Here is a 20,123-nt window from a genome sequence, read left to right as displayed (position 1 = left end):
ATACAGTCTAGCATAACTGTTTCATAAACGGTTCAGAGGCTACAGTACCAGCAGACTGGCTGGGCTCTAGTGCAGCCCTTCCTTGCATAGCTGTGTCATGTTGGGCAAATCACTTAACCTCTCTATACCTCCATTTTCCACCTATTCAGCTTGTCCCTCAGCCATGGTTTCCTTCTCTGCCTAAAGGAGCTCACCAACTGCTGGATGGCTTTGTGGGCATGGCATCTCCATTACAGAATATTATGTTGTAGTCACTATTTATTTGCACATTCCCCCAATGGACAGTGAGCCCTAAGAAGGAGGGGCCCACATCTTTTTCATCTCTCCTCTAGCAGCTGGAGTGGTACCTAGCACGTAGCCAAGGAAGCAGTGTAATTTCTAGACAAAATTTCCTAAGGCGTATTTTCCCCATCTACCTACAATTCCAGGTCTCATGATATACTCTTTAACTCCTCTCTTTTCTTCACACCAGTGTCATATGGGGCGGGTGGCGCGGGCCAGGGTCCAGGGAAGCTGAGACTAAGCTCGCTTGGATGAGGTTCGCGACGTGATCCGCCGCGGTCGCGGGCTAGGCGGTTTCGAGGGGGACAACGACGCAGCTCCAGGCTCCACTTGGGCCCCGTTTTCCGTTTGCTCTTTTATCCTAGCCTGTGGGGTCGGGCTGAGCTTCCTGGCGCTCTGCAGAAGTAAGGCGACCGCGAGCGGCGCCCGGGATTTCCCACGAGCGCAGAGAGAACTGATGATGCCGGCGGCAGACGCCCCCAGCCCGGCAGACGACGAAGTCCCGGTCCGGTCAGCCCAGGTCGGGGTGACGCACCTGGAAGAGGCGTCTGCAGCAGGCTGGGTAAAGCCCTGGCGGCGGGAGGTGGGCGAATGCATCACAGATTGCCGCGGGCACAGCGTGGATCTGCGCACACGTAACCATTGAAAACTCGCACGCACAGAGGACAGAAGCACGCCTCGCCCTGCGCACCGCAGTCGCGAAGGACTACCCCGGGCAGAGTCTCCCAGTGGTTGATTCCGAGGCAAGATGGTTGCAAAGCCGCCAGCGCGCTCGCGGGGCGACGCAGGTCCTCTGGGCCGGGCCAAGGGAAGGGGCGTGCCCACAGGCGGGGCCCAGAGAGGGGCGGGGCCCTGAGGGAGGCGGGGCCAGGTGCTGGGCTGCCTCTGCTTGTCAAAAGGCAGAAGCCGAGCGGGAGGCGCCGGGAGCGCGGAGCAGCGTGCCCACCCTCCGGACCAGGTGCGGAACCGCGAGAGGCGGGGAAGGGGGTCCCGCGGTCGGGATTGGGCCCGGGAGAGGGGCGTCGGGGGTACCGGCCCTGAGTGCCCGGGTGCAAACACGAGAGTCTAAATCGCAGGGGCGAACTTGGCTACTGAGATGTGGGCTGTCGTGCCATGAGGCACTGACGGGACACTGAAGTCTGAGGAGAGCTAAATAAAGTTCGTGCCAGGCTGGCGAGAGGAGCAACGACCTCCTCGGTGCTCAGGCAGTTTAAAACACAAATTCTCTGCCAGCACAGCGCTCCGCACTCGGGCAACCAGAAGCATTTGTTTTCTTCCTCTGTTGGGCAGCCTTGGCATGGAGTGGAGGAATAAGAAAGGGAGATTGGCTGGCGATGGTGCTAAGGTCTCCTGGAGGTGGGGTGTGTGTAGCCTTATCATCTTCTAGGACCTATGTACGGTCACCTGCGAGGGTGGAGTTCGATCTTTTAAGTAGAGTGTTTTGTTTTTTTTTTTTCTTTTCTTTTCCTTTTTCTTTTTTAAACCACCAGTGATTTTAGACCTAGTTGGCCCTAATGCACTGGATTTATTTTTTCAGGAGAGCCTATCCATAGATTTTGAGAGGATCTTAAGGGCAAGCATCTGATCGAGGAGGGGCTCAGGGAGTAGTGTCTGTTTGGGGGCTGAAGGGTCCCACATCTGTGGGTGGTGGGGGAGAATTCAGGAGAAGTATCCGGGAGGAAACAACATGTGGTCTGGAGGGAGCAGTGGACACTGCCCCCCTCCCCCATGGATCACTGAGGCTGAGACCCAGGCTGCCTGGGCAGGGAGAGCACGGGGTCTCCCAGTGGAGGCCCTTCCCGCATCTCCTCCTCCTCCTCTTCCTCCTCCTCCCTGCGGTGAGTGAGTCAGCCAGCCTCCTGTCTGGGCTCAGTTGCAGCCAGAGGGGCCAGAGCCCAGGCAAGCAACTGGGCAGGCATTTTCTGAGCATTGCAGAAGCTCTCCTAGGCAGAGTCAGCTCCACTCCGGCTCCCTGCTGGAAGGCTGTCTTCCTCATGGCCGGTGGTGGTCACTCCTGCGAAGGGGCACCCAACACAGCAATGATTATGGGATCACTATGGTATGACTGTGAACAGATTGTGGATTTGCGGTAAATCCGCAGCTCTTATACTTCTCCAAGGATCAGGAAGTACATCCCAGCCCTGTAGACTTCCAGCCTCTCATTCTGTGGCTGCCTAGTGATCTTGTTAGCGCCCCATCTCTGTTAACAAGGTGGGTGTGCACAAGAAGTCAGGAAGATTCTAGGACTAGGGGAGGCATGGTGTTGTCAAAGAAAGCTTTAAGCCAAGCTCAGAAATGGGGGTAGTTTGTTGAGGTGGAAATGGATAGTCTAGACACTGGAACCTCAGCTCTGTGATCTTCGAGTGTTGTGTATTGGGGAGCCTTCCTCATCCCTTCCCTGTCCAAGTGCTAGAGGGGATTGAGGATCCTTCTGGAATGGTATGCAGCCAGGCCAGGAGGTAGTAAGACTGTAAATGTCTCTCTGGCTTTTGTTTTGGGTGGTGGTTCAGATCCTTGAGCAGAAATAGGAACCCCCAAGTCCATTGCCCCCCAACTCAGCGGCCTCTCTGGATCCATATGAGTTGAGCCCACAACCAGGCTGTGGTGTGACGCTGACTCAAATTGCAAAATGCTGGGGATTCACAGTCTGTACTCTGGCTGGGTCCCATGGCTTCAGTTTGGCTGGTCCCTCATTAGCCACAACTTGGACCCTTTCCAGGGTAAAGAATAAGAAAGGAGGGAAGAGAAAAATGTAAGAAAAGAGGAGAGTGAGATAAGGAAGGAAGGAAGGGGAGTTAGGAAGCTTTCTTGACCCCTCATAGCTCCTTGGTCAAGGCCACCACATTTTATTTGTAGAAATATTGTGGAAGATCTGGTACAGTTTGGGGCACCCTGGTTATTTGTGTTTGTGGTTTCTCAGTCTTCTTCCCTATCCTACCTCAGAACTCATCTCCTTTTGGGATTAAGTCCCAGAGGAAGCCCCAAGAGGACCTCCTGGACCCCCACCCTCCACTCTCAGAGCAAGTAGCCAGTGTCTGAAGCCAGTGTCCCCCACGTTTGGCCTGGGGTTCAGGGGCCAGACCAAGCAGTTATCCAAGCAGGAGAGGGAGCTCCAGCTGTCCAGTTCTGCACTCCACATCCTTAGGGGGCAGTGTCCATCCCGGCCAAGATCTGCTTCTGGAACCTCTACTAGAAACCTGCTGTTGTCTTTGTCCAGCAGTTGGGTTCTGGTGGCCGGAGGGCCAGAGTCAGGAGCATTGGAAGTCTGAGCTCGGATGACGTTCCAGTTTGTTCCTGGACGGGATGAGTTCTAGCTCCCCAGCTTTCTGTTTGTCACCACCGTGAGTCTGCTGTGGATGCAGAGAGAGGGAAGCAAGGAAATGGCAAGTTTTGATTAAGAGCCTCTTGTGCACCCAGCTTGGTGCTAGGCCCTCTGAGGGATGACAGGAAGCAGAACCCACCAAATCGGGCCTCTTCCCCGAGACGGTGTGAGCCCCATGAGGGGCAGCTGCTCTCAGCTGTCTCTTCACTACCATCCAGGTCCGAGAGCATCCAGCTGGGCAGAAACCAGCCCGGCTGTGGCTCTGGACCACAGGCCTTGCTTCCAGTCATGCCTTTCTCCAATCCCCTCTTCACCCTGTCCCGTGTCAGTGCCCTCTGGGTGGGCTAGAGACAGTGACCATATAATTCACTGTCCAAACTGGGAGACTTTGAATGTGACAGGGGTGCTGTTAATAAGTTATGTCAGGACAACGGCCGTACACCGTAGCTGTCAATGATATTTAGTCATTCTCCAAGTCAGCAGAGGTCACACTGGGGAGGGGAAGATGGGTGGGAGTGGGTTTAATGAGGAAGAGAAGTTGGGGGAAGTCCTTCATGTTGAGGGGAAGATGGGGGTAGCTTAATTCTGAGGGCAGCCCCAACACCCCACCTTGTTCCCTGGTATTACCAGCCAGTTCCAGGCTTTTCCCTGAGGGCAGCACTGCCCCCAGCCACCCTCTCCCACTACCCCCCATCCAGCCTACCACTTGCTCATGTGACTTTCGCCCTTGGCTTATGACTGGCTTCACCTTTGGTTTTCCTGCCCCACACCTACATCAGACGGGGACAGGAAGGCCTGCCAACTCCCCTTCAGCTACCCCTGGGGGGAATTGGGATTTATAATGGAGCCAAGACTTTGCCTCTTGCTTCCTCTTCCCTCTTCCCGCATATCTGCGGCCTCTTCATTTTATCTGTCCAGCTTCCCAGATCTCTGGGGGCCACACCATACCACGGGGAAGTCCAGCTGTCAAGCGGGTAAACAACAAGAAGGGAGGTAGTCAAACCTTGCTCATGTGCATAAAGGGCACAGGTCACTTGTAGTCAGGTTCTGGGGAACTGGTGAGCAGAGTGGAGGTCAGAGCCAGAGAAGAACTGCTTAGCAGGAGATGGAGTCAGTCCCCCTGGACACTGGAGTTTGACTGTGTCCTCTTGGTCTGACTATTGGGGAAATGGCCCAGGGCGGGGACAGACTTCTTGCTCAACCCAAACTCTAGGCGTTGGTGGCAGCAGCTGCCTCCTGCTGCGGTGACATGTAGAAAAGAAACTTCCCTCCCTTCTGTGTTCTTGGGCCTCGTGGTCCAGATGCTCAGGGTGGGCTTCCTGGAGAGCCTTCAGGGCGTCAGCATGAGAGTGACTGGGGAGCCTGGCATGGGGGTGGAGCCTCATCGATATGGTGTAGGGACTGTCTACTCTGGCAGGAAGGAAGTTGTTCTCATCACCAACAAATGAAGAGGGCAGGTGAAGGCCTCCTGGGAAGTCCCACACTTTGAAGCGACTTATGGGGCCAGGGAAGGGAAGAGAACCGCTGGGCTGGAAGGGGAGGAGGGGACGGCTGGTCAGTAAATGGCAAAAACGAGAAGCGGAAGCGGCAGGCGCTAGGGGAGTCTGAGCGTGTGTCGTGCTTTTGCAAACCTGCCCTGCAGGTCCTGTGCCAAGGAATAGGCCAAGTAGTGTTTCCAGAACCAGATGCCACACAAAGTCCCCATTCTGTGCAGGGGAGAGTCCTGGTCCCGAGCAGGGCGTGGGCAGCTGCCCCAGCGGACAAGTGGAGTTTGGGCAGGACCCAGAAGCTGGTTCCTGGGAAGCTACTGCCTCTCTCTGGCCTTCTGACCACAGGTTGAAGCTTTGAGGTGTTGTGCAAGGTGTGACATTGTGGGGTGCCTACGAGGCCCAAGGCTTTGCTGGTGACACATCCAGTGTGTGCCACCTGCTGGCACTGGAGTTGTAGCTCCAGGAACAGCTACTCATTGAACCCTGGAGCTCAGTAGTACCAGGGGCTGTGCTAGGTACAATGCATGCATGGCCTCCCACATCCGCCACAACCCTGTGAGATAGGAACCACTGTGATGCTCCTATTACAAATGGGAAACTGAGGCTTGGTGAGGTTGAGCAATGTGCCAAGGTTCCACAGCTGAGAAGTGGGACAGTCAGGACTCACACTTGGGTCTGTCTTAACCTCCACGGAACCCTACCACTTCTGTATTCATGGGAAGCCACAGGGCATTTAGTGCCATGCCTGGTACCTAATAGGCCTGCAATAAATGTTTGTGTGTGGCAGAGTTAGGTTTACTAACTGGTTTGAACAGGTTGACCTGGGTGCAAGCTTGGTTTGCCCAAAGGTTACTCTGGGGACAGTGGCCTCTCAAGGAGGCTCCATCCGCCAGCACCCTCAGGCCTCAGGGCCTCTCCGGCAGTCTTGGGTACATAACTTGGGTAAAAACAGCAGACAAGAACCTGAGAGAGAGAGCTCTGTGCAGAGAGATTGCATGGGATCAAATAAGATTTGAATGGTCTGGAAGGCCAATAACAAACACCCTCTCAATTTCAGACAAGTCACTCTATTGATAACCTACTGCGTGCTATGGGCACCAAGGAAGGGTTATTGTCCCATTGGCCAACTGGGAGCTAATCTCATCTTGTTTACTGTTTCCCTGCCTAGCTACCCCTTCAGGAACAGTCCTGAAGCTAGCCTACCGAGAAGGAGACATGGACTCTAGCCTCATCTGACAGCCTCTGCCAGGCACTGTGCAATTTCTTATCTCCTTTCATCTTGACAGCTTCTGCTTGGAGGAAGCTGCTGTTAGTCTCTCCAGCATGTATATGGGAAACCAGGGTTGAAGGAGAGGCAGCAGCCTGCCCCGCTGCCGAACTAACCCGTGACCACGCTCTGCCCTGCTTGCTGGGCTCCCCGTGCCAGAGCCTGGAGACGGAGGGAGAAGGAAGAAAAAGTGCTCAGCCCACCCTTCAGCCGGGGCCTCCAGGGTTCCTTGGCACATGACCGAAATGTTAAGTAGTGCTGTTAGAAGCTGTGCTGGCAGGCTCGCAGAATAGGAGGAACACAGGATTTGAGTTCGACACCCTTGGGTTCAAATCCTGCCTTTGTCACTTTCTAGCCTGTGACCTTGGGCAGGTTTCTTAACCTCTCTGAATTTCAGTTTCCTTATCTGAAAACTGGGATAAGAATAACTCCCTTATGGAGCGTGTGTGAGGACTAGAGATGACGTAAGTGAGGTGTCCGGCATGAAGTAAGCCCTCAAAAAGCATGGGAGACAGACAGTCATTCCGTAGATATGCATTGAGGGCCTACTGTGTGCCAGGCACTATTCAAGACGCTGGGAATTTAACAGTGGCAAGTAAAGACTCTTGCAATTGTTCTCAAATTTACTAGGCCAGGAAATCATCATTGCGAGAGGTCCCTTGAGAATCCAGGAATGGCTGTCTTGGTAGCTGGCTGAACTCAGATTTAGTAAATTTCTCTTCTTGCCATTTGTTAGCTGATGAGCTTGGGAAAGTTATTTAGCTTCTCTGGGTCTCAGATTCTCCCATTCTTTTTATATTTTTAACTGTGAAATATATCATACACCCAATATGCTTACATACAGATTAAAGAATACTATAATACATATGTATTATATCAATCCTGTATTATATATAACCCTGAATGAGAATGAACGCTAACATTCCCCTAAATTCAGCATGGGACATCGTTAGCGCCTTATGAGGTCCTGTTGCCCTTCCCATTTGCATCCCCTTCCTCCCTCTGCACCCCACTAATATTTTGAACGTTAGTTATTTCCTTCCTTTTCTTTTTAAGTTTTCATCTACGTAAGCTTTGCAAACCCATATATTGTCTACCTCCGCCTGTCTTTGGAGCTTACCCACAAGCCTGTTCTCTGCGATCTTCCACCCCGTGTCACATTTCTGAGATTTGTCCATGTCGAAGCACCCAGAGGTAGTTCACTAGTTTTCACTCAGCGTGGTGTCCATGGTAAGGATGTGCCACAATTTGTACATCGACCCTCGTGGTGATGGACATTTGGGTTGTTTCCAGTTTGGAGTTACCGTGGTGACACTGCGGGGAGTATGTTGTGCTTGTCTCCTGGTGCACCTAGGCGTTTCTCCGGGCCGGAACTGGGGGCAGAGCTGCTGGGGCACAGGGACTCCGGTTGGGCATTGCTCTACAGGGCCAAACCCTTTTCCACAGTGCTGGTACCAAAAAGCACTCCCTTCAGCCGGGGATAAAAGTTCCCATTGTTCCCCAACCTTCTCAATGCCTGATATAGACTTCATTTCTAAAATGAAAAAGTTGCACTTGAGGAGCTCCTAAAGTCCCTTTCTGTTCAACCAAGAGCCTGGTGACAATGCTGAGCACATACTAGGTGACCAATTAATACCCACTGAATTGCATTTTGCCAAGGTTGTTGTGATGGTAGATTTTTCCTGGGCATTGATTTTGAGAAAAGGACACGGAAATCTCAGAACTCTGCTTATTAGCTAATCAGAGTTCAGGGCGCTGGAGGCAGAGATCGGATTTACATCTGTCCAGGGCTTTTTGAACATTTGAAGGCTCCAGGTGAGGTAAATTGAAGACTAATTGTTCAGAGTCTGGCCTTGACCTTTGACCCCCTGACTTGTCCAATCTGAGGTGCTCAAGGGTTGGGGTGGAGAGAACAGAGAAGGTGCCCTGGGGAAAGGAGCAGAATGCCCACAGAGAATCTTTTTCCCTTCCAAGGTTGAACATTCTGCCTAGAGGTGCTGGGTTGAATAGGTGTTAGATAGACCCAGTGTCCTGGCAGCCACATAAACAGCCAGCTGCCCACTCACCCAGCCACCCACAAAAGAATGTGGCTGGCTGAGCAGTTGCATGGGCCACCCCAGGCCGCAATCCTGTAATTACCCATCTAGTCTGTGCCTGTCAGCTCCAGGGACAGGCGAGTGCCTCTGCCCTGGGCCTCATCTTGGTCACTAGGCCCACACTGGGCTTGGTGGTAGGGCCCCACCCAGTCTTCGGGAACCTCCCACCCCAACTTTGCCCCACTGTCTCTCTCTACACCAACCTTTGACCTCTGTGAGGCTACTGTATCATATAAAAGCTGACCATTGTAATAAACCAATGGTTATTATAGCTTACACATTCCAGGCACCGTGTTAAATTTTTTCATGCATTTTCTTGTGTATGCCCCTCAATAATCCTATGGGGTAGGTAATATTGTTATCCTCATTTTACAGAAGAGGAAACTGACATTCAAAGAAGTTAAGTGGGGGATGCTCCTGGGTGGCACAGTCGGTTAGGTGTCTGATTCTTGGTTTCAGCTCAGGTTAGGATCTCAGGGTCATGAGATTGAGCCCCGGGTTGGGATCCATGCTCAGCATAAAGTCTGCTTAAGTTGCTCTTTCCCTCTCCCTCTGCCCCTTTTCCCTGCTCTCTCTCTCTCATATAATAAGTCTTAAAAAAAAAAATTTAAGAGGTTAAATTTCTTGCCCAAAGTTATCAAGCTCCTAAGTCAGACCAGAACCTAAATTCCAGATCTTCTGAAGTCTAGAATGTCTCTCTATGCTTCACCCGCCCACGATATTTCCTGCACGGTGTCCTCAACTCCGTCTTCTCTCTCCCCTTCCTATCTGAGGAGGGCTGGTAAAGAGGCAGTAGGTGGTGCCAGTGGAGGGTGAATGGGACAGTTCCAGGCTGGCCAGGATGATGCTGGAAAACACCTTCGGGGCAGAGTTCTTTGTTCCAAACAACTTTGAATTTCCGGACTTCTGCCAGGGGCGGGAAGGTGCCTCTGCCCAGCCTATCTGGCAAGCACACTGACATCTTGGGTGCCATGATGTTAAGAAGTGGGGGATGACAGCCTCAGGTAAAATTCCATTATAATGAACTCCATCGGAGATCTGAATGGCTTTGTTGAGATGAAATTATGTTAACCAGTGTTCCTCGGAAGAACTCAAGTGTGGAGCCTGAGAACCTGGAGGGGAAGTAGAGCTAATTTGCCTTTAAGTGTCTTTTAGTAAAGCTCTGAAAAGTTTTGGAACCTAGAAGGACAAGGAGAGTCAGAGGCACCCCTGGTTCCTTCTTGAATACCAAGCTGCTGGATGGTTGGGGCAGGGCCAGGAGGAGAGAGCTCTGTGCTCAATTGCACCTGACAGGGCTGTGCCTGTCTGTTCAATGGTCCGTGACCCTGCTGTGTTGCCAGCCTCTGAGAACAGGGCTGGGGCCCGTCTTGCAAGTGTCCCTACTCCACACAACACAGCCCATCACGGGTATGCTCAGTCGCTGTTTATTGGATGGAAATATATTTCTGGGTAGACTGGGACCCCTGAGCTAGAAAAGAGAGTTCAAGGGCAAGAATTTTGTGTGACTAAAACATTATAAGGAGCCAGGCTGCAGCTCAGAGGACTTGTTCCCAGTTGCTGAAGCAACCCTGAATGAGAATGAACGCTAACATTCCCCAAGCAGGTGCCACTGCCGGGGGCTGAGCTGAGCACTTGACATGCGTTATCTCATTGGATCCCCACAGACCATGAGGCAGGTATTGTTCCTGTTCACCTTTTGCAGGTGAGGGAATGGAAGCTTAGAGAGTTCCAGTCACTGGTTCTGGGACGCAGCGGGTGGGAGGTGGGGGGAGGCAGGGTTTGCGCTCATGTCGGCTGTGTGCACAGCCTGTTCCCTTACCAGTGAGGCTGGAGGGCTGCAAACCCGGGGGGGGGTACGGAGGGCGCAGCCTGGTCTGGACCGGGCTAGCTCCACCTCAGGCCAGCAGGGTGGCCACTGGGACAGCAGCCCAGGATGGCCAGATTATCCCATTTTTTAACGGAAAGCTGGAAATCTGGCGTTTTTCCAAAGTGAAATCTATTTTTCAGAAACACTGACAACTGATTTAAAAATTCATGATGACCAGTGGTGATAATGGGGGGTGGCCACACAGCACCCATTCATGGCCAGGTTTAGGCCAGGTAGGCCTCCCGCGTGTGTTCTGGTAGTTTCTTTCTTTGAACACGTGACTGTTAGACGGAGTGGGACCAGGAAGGCCCTTGTTGATACAGAACTCCTCACTAAAGGCATGATGGCTCTCCAGGGGTCCCCTTCCCAGCAGGTCTCGTTAAGACTTCATAGGGGCCGAGTGTTTCTTTCTGGAGAGTTATCATGAAATCAGTCTAAGGATATTCCATGAGTGAATCTCCTCCCCCCTCCCCAACTCTGTATCCCCGTCAGATATTTTCCCATAGGTGTTAGAAAGAAAATTCTGTGTAGAGAAATCAAAAAGAAACTAATACTCAAGCAAAGGGTCTTGGAAAAGAAGAAAAAGGAAGGAGGGAGGGAGGGAAGGAGGAAAGAAAGAAAGAAAGAAAGAAAGAAAAGGAAGGAAGGAAAAGAAGGAAAGAAGGAAGGGGGAAAGAAGGGAGGGAGGGAGAGAGGGAGGAAGGAAAGAAAGAAAGGAAAGGAAAGAAGGAAGGAAGGAGGAAAGGAGGGAGGGAGGGAAGGAAGGGAGGGAGGAAGGAAGGAAGGAAGGAAAGAAGGAAGGAAGGAAGGAAGGAAGGAAGGAAGGAAGGAAGGAAGGAAGGAAGGGAGGGAGGAAGGAAGGAAGGAATGTGGGATTGGGGCTTGGGCTTTCAGGCAGTGAGTGACGGGCCGGCCTGCTGCAGTTCGGGCTCTCCGCTGGCTGTCAGACAGCCTCAGCTCCCTGTGCTACTTAACATGCTCTCACAGCCTTGCACTTTCACACCTGAATTTCGTCCTCCTTTTGAAACCTGGAGGGAATAATTATAAACTAGTAACTAACATTTTTATGGCGTATCACAATTTGTATAAAACACTATTTATTTATTTTTAGATTTTATTTATTTGACAGAGAGAGAGCACAAGTAGGCAGAGAGGCAAGCAGAGGGAGAGGGAGAAACAGGCTCCTTGCTGAGCGGGGAGCCCAATGTGGGGCTGGATCCCAGGACCCTGGGATCATGACCTGAGCCAAAGGCAGATGCTTAACCGACTGAGCCCCCCAGGTGCTCCTAAAACGCTTTAAATAATTTATTTGAGCTGACACAGCAGAGCTGTGAGATAGGTGGATGTAGAATCCCGTTTTCCAGGCTTGGTAAACAAGCAGTGTTTGTCTTTCTTCTTCCTTCCATTGGATCAGAGAGGAGTAGCCACAGAGGATTGACACCCAGCGGGTGCAGGCACCCCGGGTTCCCACAGGCCTGCCCTTCCCTGCCGCCCTCACTCCTTACCTGGGGTCAACCCACCTATGGTCCCCCCTCCTGAAAATCCCACTCCAGGGGGAGTGTGGAGGGGGCACGGAGAAGGCCCTGAACCAGTGGGTGGCCCGTGGCCAGCTTCCTCCCCAAGCCTGCCCCCACTGCCTGCCACCTTGAGCTATTGTTCCCAAAGCTGGGCAGAAAATAGCTCACTCCAGGGAATTATTTTTGTCTCTGTTAAACTTCAATCCTGAGCTACTGAAGAGCCTGGCTGCAGAGTTGTTTTTCAGGTCAGGGGGAGCTCTGGCAAAAGTAAGGTGTGGGGGAGTGTGGGGGTAGCATTGGAAGGAGGGGCCATCCCCTCTGCCCGCCCCAGGGAGCAGAGATGGGCCCCAGGCCCCTGGCCTCTTCCCCTAGAATGCTGTCCAGCGGCTGCGTGACTGGCAGCACCTCCACCAGAGGAGGGGAGCCTGCCCCGCCAGCCGGAGGTCTCCCTCACCGCTCCTTTAACCGAGTGCAGGCTCCGAGCTGCCCCAGCAGGCGCCTTTCCCAGGGATGTGTGCTGCGGCCCAAGAGTGTTGAGTAAAAGCAGTGGCAATACTGTCCCCTGGTGCCAAGGCCCAGGTGGGGGCAGGCCTGGCAGCAGGACAGCGGGGGGCTGCAGACAGCTGACCGCTGAGGAGGAAGGAGGTGGTTCCTCGCAGACCCTGGCACAGCTCCTCCGAAGCCCTGCAGCAGCCCTGAAAGGTGCTCTGTGTAGCCAATCTGTTCCATCTCTGCCCCTGGGTGTCAAAGAAAAACAAGGAAAAGGAAGATGGCCAGTGGATAGGGCCGTGGGAGGGGATTGTAGTTTGGAGACAGTTCATGGGTTAGGACAAAGGCAACTATTTCCTACCACTTTGTAGCTCTGGGGAAGAATCCCCCAGACAGATTGGGCCGTTGGGGCCTGAGACATTGAAACAAGGCTATCTTCAGCTCTTGGTCTGAGGGGAAGGCCAGGCTGGTGCTGTTGCCAGCCGTGAGCGTGGACATGGCGATCCAGGGCATGGGCTGGCGTGTGCCCACACGTGTCGGGGACTTTCCCAGGTGTCTGTGGTGCAAGCTGCTTGTGAGCACTGTGCGTCTGTGGCTGATGCCCTTCCTTACAGCGATTCCTGGCAACGAGGAAGTGACCTTGTTGACCAGGAGAGAGCAATGAGCCAAGTGGCTCAGTGGAGGCAGGTTTGGGGATGGGGTGGCTGTGTGCAGCTCAGCTCTCCCCATGCCCAGCAACCGTATCTGGCCACCCTGGACAGACTGATGCATTCAATAAGGATTGAACCGGTGACATGTGGCTGAGCTGTTCACCGACTTCCGTCCGCCCTTGATGAGACTTCTGTTCTTTCTTTGGTTTTCTCTCAGAAAACATCTATTTTCCTATTCAGCTGGGCTGAGTTTTCTAGAACGCTCTGCTTTATCTCTGCCTTTCAGCTCAGTTGTGATGGTCCTACTCCAGGGGTAGAGGATTTGCCCCAAAGGAGGATGGGGGGCTGGGGCGGTGGCTCTGGGTGTGCACCAGCTGGGACCTCCGCTCTCTGAAGAAGAGGCCTATTGCTTTGCTGGCCTTGGGGCCCTTTCTCGATAAACCAGTGGGAGAAAGCCCTATTTTTATTTTCTGCACAATACCTGAGCTTGATTCAGGTTGGAATGGGAATCAGATTGGAGTCCGAAAGACTTCAGTTTAAATATCATTACAATGATTTAAAATTCCTGGTATTCAAGACTCAGTGGGTTTACTAGAAGAAGGAGTCTATAGAAGGAAGAATGGAAGACACTTCCTATGCCAATGAGTATGATCAATTGGCTCATCTCTTCCTGGCAGCCTTCTTGTCTCCAGCCATGCAGAACTAGTCTCCCTGCCTCCGACATGCCCTTTCCCCTTTTGCCTCTCGGCCTCTGCACAAGGACTGCCTGCCGGGAACTCTCATTAGCCTTCCTACCAATGCCGTGTTGAGCTATGACCCTTCCTGTCTCCGTTGGCAGGCTGATAAGTGACCTCCTCTGAAGAGCTTTCTTTACCTTGCCAGCACAAAGCCCGGGGCTCTCCTGGACACTCTCATCCTGTGGGCTTACCGGTATGGTAGCATGGGTCCTACTCACTTGACCTTCCTGTTTGTCCTTGTCCGTGGACTGTGAGCTTCAAGAGGGCAGGGTCTCTGTGTGCCTCTCCATTGTGTCTCTGACTTCCAGGAGGGGCTTGCTATGGGGTAGTGCTTAAAACCAGCCAAGGGTCACCATTGAAGATAAGGCATCAGAGGCCAGAACCAGTATGCCCACCACAGTGTGAGGCCAAGAAGCAATGTTACAGCTCCCTGGCCATCCAAGGGGGTCCCTGAGAAGAAATACACACAGAAGAATGTCTGGAACCCTGACAAAGCTGAAGCTCTGGAAAAGATCTTTAGGGGGAAACCATTCTAATCAGAAACTGCGGGCAGCTGGTGTCACCTTGGGGTGACTGCTCTGTGCTCTAATGCGGATGGAAACCTCTCTCTTTGGCCCAGACCTAGAAAAGCTTCCTGAATACCCGAGGAGTGTCCACCCCTTCACTAATAATCCAGAAGACAGAGAGGATGCCTCTGGGTAGATCAGCCTCTTTGGGCTGGGAGCCACCCTGCCTGTCTCAGAAGACCCGGGATCCTTCACTGTTTCTGGCACAGGCCTAACAGTCTATCCCAGCATAAGTGAAAGGCTTTGCAGGGCCCCCAGGAGCTGGGGGGAAACAGGAGTTCAGGCCCACCGAGCCAGAGCCAACCCAGTGTCCGGGTTGGGGGCCACAGTGGGCCCTCCTGTTGCAGGGTGGCTCCAGCCCTCACTGCCCTCACTGCCACCTCTGGGCTCCAGCCCCTGGCTCTCTGCCCCAGTCTTCACCTGTGCTCTGCACATGGACAAAACAGGTGAGGAAGTTCCACGGCCCCTATGACACACAGGCCACATCACAGGGCCCTTGAGCTTCAGGTCCCATAGGAGAGAGCAGGTATGTGACAGATGCATGGCCAGCCCTATGTGACAGAAGAAGTAGGCACTGGAGAGCCACAGGTCTTCACTTCCTTGCACAGGACAAGTCCAGATGTGCAGCTCAGCTTCTCTGCTTGTAGGGGAGAGATTAGAATGATCCATTTTTCCCCTCCCACCCTGAGCAGCCAGATTTTTGGAAGCCAACAGCCAATCGGTGGGGTGGTCAGTTTTTTCCCAGTTTAGTGGAAATGTGGCTTTCCAGACAATGTTGGTTTGGAGTGGCATGTTTGGGGCTGAGAGCAGGCTTTCTGCCCTCTGTGCACCTCTCTGGAGCCTATTCCAGGCTCTGGACTGTCCAGTGACTGTACCGACATCAGTTAGAGCTCTAACAATGAACGCAAGCTTCCATCAAACCGCAGTGTTCTGGGCACCAGGCACCATGCTGAGGGCTACGCAGAGATGTCCATGGTCCCTGCGACAGCGCCGTGACCCAGGTGCTATCATGTCCCCATTTGTAGATGAGGACACAGGATGGTAGTGAGATTGCTCAGGGTGTCAGGCTGGCCAGGTTGGTCATGCAGGTAAGCAAGGGATCCGATGCTGAGGGTCCTGAGTATCTCGGAGCTGGTGGGACCTGGGGCTTGGGTACTGACCTTTTGCACGGTGCAGAAGTCTCTGAGTGAAGCAAAGACTGCATTGGTCCCAGAGCAATGAGGAAAAGCAGCCTGGCCGGGGTGGACTGGGAGAGGGTGGGCCTCAAAGCCATCTCTCTGAGCAGTGGTGGACTCAGGCCTCTGGGGACTTGCCTGGGGGCCCTGCAGTAAGATACTTAGTCTGGGTAGAGGCCTGCAGAGACGCTAGAAACTGGGCTTGGGAATCTCTTGGGAGGGAGAAGCGGCTTTCTGCTGTTGTCCTGAGGCCGTCGTTGTTGTTGCTTTAAATCCCATTTAGCCATTAGCAACAGTAGGAGTTCAGCTCTCCCCAGAGGAGGGGCTAGAACCACTTCCCCTATATTCTTGGTGTTCTCCATTTGGGCTGCTCCCATTTCTATTCCTCGGTCTCCAAGTCACTGGACCAAGAGCCTCCTTGTTCCATTGACTTTGGCCTGGAGCAGATAGCCCCATCCTACTATCCCAGGAGAGCGTCCTAGAGTAGGGAGAGAGCAGACCAGGCACATCCCACTTCCCTCTAAGATAGTCCCTTGCTGCCTCGAGTCCTGGTCCATTTCTTCAGGCCTTGGAAGCCAGAGCCAGGAGCTGGAGCTGGCTGGGCAAAAGCAAGTGGGTAAACTTTACCCACTTTGTTCCTTTGTGTGGCGTGTCAGGATGGCATCGGGGTTGGGTGGTCCCACTGCAGTCCGTGTCAGAGTCTTCTCGGTGGCTTCCCACAACTCCCCTCCTCCCATGGCCCATTTCTCTCTCACGCCACTCTGACCCCCTGGAAGATACTCAGGCTGGTGATGAGAGGTCTTGAAACTTGCCCAGGGTGGAGGTAGAGAAGCACTTTCCCTCATTTGTGGCCTTGGAACAAGTCCCTCTTCCTCTAATGGCCTCAGTTTCTTTGCTCTGAAATCACAGATTGGGCTGCAGCTTATGAATGGGCCGGTTCCCTATGTTTCACCAGACACCGTCACTGCCCACGCTTTCCAGCAGAGACAGGGCCTGGCCTGTCTGTTACCTGGAGAGCCGTAATCAGCCCAGAAATCTTGTTGACAAAGCTAAGGGCAGAGTTTCCACTGGAAAAAAGCAGCTTGCAGGAATAATTGTTGTTGATAAGAAGTGGAAATATATCTCAGTAAGCTGTGTATCCCCAGCCCCACTGTCTGGGGCCCCATGGGCTCCTGCCTCTGGGTTCTGCTCAACTCCTAGAAGCTGCCAGTGCTCCCAAGACAGTCAGCTAAGAAAAAGTCTTGGTGGAGGGCCAATAGAATGGGAGCAGATAGCATGGTTTCTATGGAGTGGCCCACTAACCCTTGACCCTGTATGGGGTGTCAGTCCATGACCTTTATCAGGTTCTCAAAGGTGATGCATATTCCCCAAAAGTTTGATAAAGAAGCACGTTCAGGGGCACCTGGGGGGCTCAGTTGGTTACGTGTCCGACTGTTGGTTTCCACCCAGGTCGTGATCTCAGTGTCGTGGGATGGAGTTCTCTTCAGTGGGGAGTCTGCTTAAGACTCTCTTTCCCTCTCCCTTTCTCTTTGCCCCTCCCCCACTCAAATAAATAAATAAATCTTTAAAAAAAAAAAAAAAGCACCTTTAGGGTAAACTCTTTCCTGCAACTGCTGGATCATCAGTCACTTAATTTCCCGTCTTTCAGTCCATCGCTAAATAGTTTGGGACGCCTTGACTCTGTTCTTAGTGCTGCCGTGCTGGGGGCCAGCCTCCCCTGGACACACTTGAGCCAAAGAGAGGAGGCAGGCAGGCTTGGGAGAGCTTATGCAGAGACTCACACTCTCCTACAGAGCCCTTTTCTTTGACTGGAAACCGTTCTATCCAGGCGAAGGCCACAGAGGCAGACACTGCACTCACCCCCTTATTTCCTGCCCTTGCGGGAATCATGGTCATACCTGGAAGTTTATGAGATCTAAGCCAAAATTAAATGTGGCCCTGTTATCTTCTCTGCTTCCCCCTGCAACCCCACTTACATCATAAACATCCTAAATGTTTCTACTTTTTATGACAGTTTTCCAGCAGGTGAGGAATGGGCCATCGTCTGATTTGCACGATGGCGTCATGTGCTGGTCCCACCAACCCTTCTTCCAAAAACTGTGGGAATGGCCTCACAGCTCCACCTTAGATGGCTGTAAAGAGTTGGTCTAGGGCCAATGACTAAAAGCTACAGGGGCTATTTCATCTGTACATAGTGAAGAACTTTCTAAGCATACAGCCATTCGAAGAAAGTGGATTGCCATGGAAGATAGCTCTCCATCAGTAAAAATATTCAAATACAGTTTAGAATATTATAGAGGGGACTTAAGATGGTTGCACTAGGTAGAGTTTCCTTCCAATTTGAGACGTCTGAGGTGACGGATAGCTCTTGGGTTTTACTTTGGACATTGTAGTCTGCAAAAAATAATTCCCAGCCATTCTGGCTGTAATTTAAAATGTGTGTGTGTGGAGGGGCTGAAGAGACAATAAGGCAAGAAATAGTTTGGACAAATTCTGTTTATATAGTGCACTTTCCTCTCCCTTTCCCTCTTTTTCACTCTGTTCCCCCTCAGCTGCTTCTGGGAGGTAATGCTGAGACTGTGGACATAAGTTGGGGATGGTGGGAAAGAAGAAAAGGTACTACCTCAGCTGGCCAAGACACTGCTGTGTCTAAGTTACACTAAAGAGATGGCCACAAGTGAGGTGGGTCCTACGGCGTTCAGCACCCTGTGGACAGAGTTGAAAGGATGATGAAGTGAAAAACCCCAAGAAAGAGGGAGCACGTAACAAGGTCGTGTATACCATGGTGGGCGCACACACAAAGGCCCATCTACTCCAGAGAGAGGCCCACATGTGGTTCACTCTGTGTGTGCCAATTTCAGGAAGAATGCTCTCTCCCTCTTCTGGGAAATCGCTTAGCTTTCCATTTCTTTCTAGAAGGAGGGGGAGCGCTGAGCCAATGTCAACAATTAGAAAGCTCAGTTTTGATCCCTCCAGTCCCAGCCCGGCAAGCAAGGCCCCCTCTCCTGGGCTCCCCTTCTCCATGGTGCCTGTTAGGGGCCACACCGCTCATGCCCTTCCAGGTCCTTGGCATCTGAGGGTGAGTGAGCCTCACTTGCACTAGCGAGGTGTTGGGGCTCAACAGGTCCCTGAGGAGGTCCGAGAGAAAGCGCAGGGCGTGGTCTTAAGGCCTCATCATGAGGGGAAATCCAACTCGGAGTTGCACACTCTCGGAGCTGGAAGAGACCTTACAGGTCAGACCTCTCGTCCACCGCTCATCGGACACTCCAGGGTCATAGCTTTACTGCCCTCAGGACTCCGAGGACGGTTCAGTGGATGCGGCGGGGTTAAACCGAGCCCAGCAGGACTTTGATCCTGGTCTTCTCAGGCTCTGCCCAGCACACCCTGAAGCCCACACCCCACAAGACTGTTCTAGGTTAGCCTGCCCAGGGATGCCCATTTAGCAGAAGCCCTGAGAGATGGGGTGCGGGTGGTGTGAGCTGACAGGCAGACATGTAGGAGGGGCAGTGGTTGTGGCTTCAATGACTGGAAGGAAACAACGTTATCTCCTCAGTTCTTGCTAAGGCAAGGTCAGGACTGGGTCAGGCTCAGGCAGGGGTTTTGATGTGGGATACAGTCCCCGGAGGAATGGAAGCCAGGGGCTTTCTGCAGAGTTGAGCTCCCCACCCTGTTTCTCCAAGGCTCAGTGCCAGGGGTTTGGGTATTTCTACAGTAGAGCAGGAGGGGTTGCTCTGGGGACAGTCCCAGCAGAAGCCATGGGGTGTTCTGTGTACTCAGAACATGAATTTTGGGGAGGGCTGGGGGGTTGTATGATGTGGCAAAGGGGGGTGGTATTAAGCGCTTTTTTCCACTGGTTCTTTTTCTACCCTGTGTCTTTGCCCCACTTTCCGTGCACTTGAACTACAGGCTAAATCTAGGTTACTCTTTCCTAAAAGGACCATCTGGTAGTGCACAGTTGCCTGGGGAGGAGAGGCCCGTCTGTTGAGTGGGTTTTCCCGGTAGGCGGGGCTGACTGGCGGGGAGGGCATCCTGGCTGCTGCCTGCCATCCTCTGACTTTGGGAGCTGTGGAAGGGAAAACGCCACGGGAGAGTCCATCGTGACCTGGGATTGTTTTCATTGCTCCCTGACTTAGTGGAAGTGAAGGGTGTGCAGGACTTCGGGCTGGGGAAATGACTGAGCTCTTTCCCTCAGGAAAGGCAGTGGAGTGAGGGACATTCAAATCCGGGCTCTGAAGACAATCGACTTCTCTGTGCCTCAGTTTTCCCATGGCTAAAATAGGGATAAATACCAGGGCCCGCCTATTGAGGTTGCTGTGCGGCTTGAATGAGCGAGCATACTGGAGAACTTGGAGCAGGACTCAGGACAGAGAACCATGTCTCCGCTGAGGATTGTCGCTGGAATGGGAGGGGTCGGCAGGAGCAGGGGAAGCATCTGGGCCTTGTACTCAGCTTGTCCTTGTTTGGCCCCGGGCCCCAGCACTTTGCTGGCCCTGGCACCCTGGGCAAGTCACTCAAAGTGCTCTGGACTTTGGCTTTGCCGTCTGTGAAATGGGACTGCTCCCCACCTCACAGGGCTGCTCTGGCACTTCTGCAGATGGAGGTACAGAGCCTGGCAGGTTGGCGCACAGTAGGCACTCCACGCGCTCTTTAAGCTCGAGGGCGGTA

The 20,123-nt window shown here is 52.9% G+C and overlaps 1 protein-coding gene across 1 annotated transcript in view; it reads left to right on the top strand.

Moving 5' to 3' along the window:
- The first annotated feature begins 1,129 nt into the window (after positions 1 to 1,129).
- VDR (vitamin D receptor) overlaps positions 1,130 to 20,123 on the top strand; it is a 55,237-nt gene continuing 36,243 nt past the window's right edge. Inside the window, exon 1 of the mRNA XM_011226313.3 lies at positions 1,130 to 1,240. The gene's annotated coding sequence lies outside the window, so the exon portion shown is untranslated. The remainder of the gene's footprint in view (positions 1,241 to 20,123) is intronic.

The sequence above is a fragment of the Ailuropoda melanoleuca genome, chromosome 16 (genome assembly GCF_002007445.2).
Source record: "Ailuropoda melanoleuca isolate Jingjing chromosome 16, ASM200744v2, whole genome shotgun sequence".
In the NCBI taxonomy this organism is placed as follows: Eukaryota; Metazoa; Chordata; class Mammalia; order Carnivora; family Ursidae; genus Ailuropoda; species Ailuropoda melanoleuca.
Note: the sequence above shows the minus strand (reverse complement) of the source record. Positions and strands in the feature narration are given on the sequence as shown.